The following is a 4,459-nucleotide window of genomic DNA, read 5'->3' on the forward strand; positions in this document are numbered from 1 at the left end:
AAGAAGAAGAAGAAGAAGAAGAAGAAGAAGAAGAAGAAGAAGAAGAAAAAGGAGAAGAAGAATTATTAAAATTCATGGGGAATTTTGGAGGCAGAATCAAGACAGCAGAGCAGAGAAAATACTCAACTGAGCTCTTTCAATATTCTCCACCAAGCAACTTTAAAATAACATCTCAAATAGAATTCTGGAGTGGCAGCACCAATAAAATCTCAGAGTGAGACATTTTCCTAGCCCTAGATAACTTAAGAGGTCAGAAAATGGAATCTATGACATGGGGGTGGAGGCTGGTCTAAACCTCAGGTAGATGAAACACCAGTGGTGGGACTAGGTGATGGAAACAGAAACAATAGCTTCAGAAACTCTTAAGACAGAAACTGTAAAGGTAACTGGAAACTGGTCAGGAAGAGATTTCAAGGGACTCTTGTGCTAGCACTGAACTCAGGACCAGATCCTGTTTGGTAATGTCATTGCCTATACCTATTTCTGGGTTATAGTTCAAGAAAAGAGAGGAGCACTTTTGGTATAGTGGGAATGTGAGTCCTGAGGGGCAATGTCACTTTTGGTCATGAGGGAGCAGGGGCTCTGAGGAGCATTATCAAGTGCAAATCTAAGAGATCAGGAGCCCTTCTGGGGTAAGGATCAGAGTACAAATTAAGATAGCATTAAACAAACCTCTCCATGGATCATAATACCTTGGAAGCACTGAAATCTTCCAAACTCTCAGAAGTACCTCTGAAAAAGTGCAAAAAAACTGAAGCTCCACTCCTCATACTGGGAACAGAGTCAAAGTTTAACATAAAGTTCTAAATCAAGAAATAGGGTGGAAAAGATGAAGAAACAACAACAACAACAACAACATAAAGAGCCTGATCATAAAAAAAAGATTTTATGGTGATAGGTGATAGCATAGATCAAGAAACAAACTCAGCAGAAGACAATGAAATCAAAACAGTCACAAGCAAAGCCTCAAAGAACAATGTGAATTGGACACAATCCCAGTAAGAATTCCTGGAAGAATTAAAAATGATTTTCAAAATCAAATAAGAGTGGTAGAGGAAAAATTTGGTAAAAAAATGAAAGCAAAGGAAGAAATTATGAAAGAGAATTATCCTCTTGATAAAAGGGGCACAAAAATACTGAAGAAAATAACACCTTACAAATATAATTGGCCAAGTGGAAAAAGAGGCATAAAAGATTTACCTACTTAGGATATAATGGTCCAAGACAATTCTGAAGGACGCATAATGAAAAGTACTGTCCACCTCCAAAAAGAGACTTGATGAATTATAAATTCAAATTAAAGCACACTTTTAACTTTTTGTTACATATTATTTTATTTTTTGTCTGTGTTTTCCTTTGCAATTGCTAATATGGAAAATGTTTTGCAGGATTTCACATGTATAATTGATATCAAATTGCTTGCTTTCTTAAGGGGGGGAAGATGGGAAAAAATTTGGAACTCAAAATTGTTAAAAAAAAAGATTGCTAAAATTTTATATGTAATTAAAAATATTTAACAAAATTAATATATATTAAAATAAAGAAAGTAATAAACTATGGAAGTAGAGGGCTTGTGAGGATTAAAAAAAAAGAAAAAAGAAAGAGCTTGAAAGTGTTATCTCATCTGGTCCTCACAACAATATTGGTGGATAGGTACTAGCTATTATTATTCCTATTTTATAGTTAAGAAAACTGAGTCAGATGGAGGTTAAATGACTTTCTCAAGGTTCCTTAGCTAGTAAGTATTTGAGGCCAGATTTGAATTCAGGTCTTCCTGATTCCAGACCCATCTCTCTTTCTACTGTACCACCTAACAGTTGTCTATATTTGATGGCTTAGACAGGAACTTAGAACATTTGACAAACCAGTAGCTGCTTGGGGGAAAAAAAGAGACTGGAAGATCGAGAATTTTACATTTCAACAGTATAACAAGTATTAATAAATCAAATTCAGAAAGTCAAGAAGCAAGGACTTTGTAAATACAAATGAGCTACTACTAATCTACTACTTCTACTACTACTACTACTACTACTACTACTACTACTACTACTACTACTCTATTTTCAAGAAAAAAAAGTTAAAAAACAAGAATCATAGAATTAGTATTGTAAGGGACCTTAGAGCCCATTTGATCCACATTGCTTAGTTTACATGTAAGTATTGTGGTTGGGTGTTTTGGTACCTATATAGGTTATGTGTCCATATGAGTCTGTCTAAATGTAGCTTACTGGGAAGCATGAATTGATATATCTAGCATATGTTTTGCCCACTCTTCTCCAAAGGAGATTTTGATTCCTGCCCAGAAGGGAAACAGGAGGTTGAGGCCAGAGGTTGGCCATTTCGTTTCTTCAGAGAGAAAGAAAGTATTTCGGTCTGTCCCCCGAAATAATGATAGTTCAGAAAAAATAATTTTTTACATGAAAGCTCAGTTAATGATTGTTCTTCTTTAATGGGGGCAATCCTTCCAAACTATATATCCAAGTCTTGAAATCTTCCTATCTAGTTCCATTTTCGAAATGAACACATGTAACAAACACCAAATATAACCATTTACCCACACCAAATAGCAAACAAAAATCAAAGAAGGTATTCAGATGAAAATATGTGAAAGAAAATAAAAATAGTAAATGAACACTCTTTCTGGGAGTAATGTATCTTAGTTCAACCAAGAGAAAAGGTTCTAGATGTCTTTAAAGGGGAAATTTTCAGAACTCTCTGTCATGCAAACTAAAGATAGAGATTTGATTAAGAAGCATGCAATGTTAAGTGCCCTGTCTAGGATCACATGGCTAGTAAATACCTGAAATGGGATTTAAATAAATATATTTTTATCAGTTTTTTATCACTCTCTCTTTTTCTGTCTCTGTCGGTTTGCCTGTGTCTTTTTATGGTTCTTTCTATGTCTCTGTCTCATTTTCTCTTTCTGTCTCTCTGTCTCTGACTTTTTTGTCTCTGTCTTTGTTTGCCTTTCTCTCTGTCTCTTTGGCTATCTGTCTCTGCTTAGGATTAGACAACCTAGAATAATAAGGCATCATAGAACAAAAAGTCCAAATACCTTACTTAAGGAAATGATACAAAATTTCCCATAAGTATTGGGGGAGAAAAGGGCAAATTGCAGATTAGTATGATATCTGGAGGCTATCAAAGAGCAATTCCATGTCACATGTGATTAGCTAGCTCCAGATTGGCTAGCTAAATAGAAATTATTGCAACTAGAAAAGAAAAGATAAATCATATGCTAAAGAACTTCATTAAGTAATCTTTATGATGGCTAACTAGTGATGAGAACAGAAAGAAAAAAAATCTTAATATAACACATACCAGTGTTTCTTAACCTTTTCTGTGCAATGGACCCATTTGTCCATCTGACAAAGCTTCTGGTCACCTTCTAAAAATAATATCTTTAAAGACATAAAATAAAAAATATAGGATTACAAAACTTTAATCATATTAAAATATAGTTACAGTATATATATTATATATATACATATATATACAAGTAATTACACACATATATACATATGTATATCCAAACATAAAAATACACACACATTTGTGTATATACATGTATGTATGTGTGTATGTATGTAGATCACAGAATAAGAACCCCTGATATCAAGAAAAGCAAAGGAAAATGACTAAGAATAATTTATACTTCAAAAGTAAGCATAATTCTATGGGGATAAGGAAGGGAAAACAGAATTGATGACTTTAAAACATTCTTTTTATATAATAAGATTCCAACAGTCTTTGAAATGCAAATGAAACATGGGAGGGGGGGACTTAAGAAAGGCAAAGTGAGTTAAAATAGCTTAAAAAGACTAAATGATAGTTTGCCCTATATACAGTGAAAGGGGAAAAAAACAAAAAAATACTAGTATATTGTCCTTTAGGCATCTTACCTTGTCTGAGGGTCACTGATGAAATAGAACCAAGTTTTGTTCAATGCTCAGAATAAAAAATACAAAAGACAAAAAACAAAAACAAACAGCAAAAGGGTAAGAGAAGTATTTACTTAAATCGAGGCAATGCAAATTGATTTAGTAAAGGATATATAGTGGGAAATACCAAATGACACTCTTACATGATTGTATCTATAAATCTGGGCAGCTAAGTGTCACCATGGATAGAGTGCAGCGCTTGGAGCCTGTAAGACTTATTTTCTTCAGTTCAGATCTGATCTCAGACACTTAATAGCTGTGTGACCACAGGTAAGTCACTTAACCCTGTTTACCTCAGTTTCCTCATCTATAAAGTGAGCTGGAGAAAGAAATGGCAAACCACTCCAGTATCTTTGCCAAGAAAACCTCAAATGGGGTCACAGATAGTTGGATATATCTGAAACAACGACAACAACAATATTTGGTGTATGTGGGCATTTTGCCCTATTTTTCAAACTTCTTTTAAAATCATGGGCCGCAAAATATCTGGGGCAAAAGAAAAATATATATATATATAT

Source organism: Vombatus ursinus, unplaced genomic scaffold (genome assembly GCF_900497805.2).
Source record: "Vombatus ursinus unplaced genomic scaffold, bare-nosed wombat genome assembly UNPS02004868.1, whole genome shotgun sequence".
Classification (NCBI taxonomy): Eukaryota; Metazoa; Chordata; class Mammalia; order Diprotodontia; family Vombatidae; genus Vombatus; species Vombatus ursinus.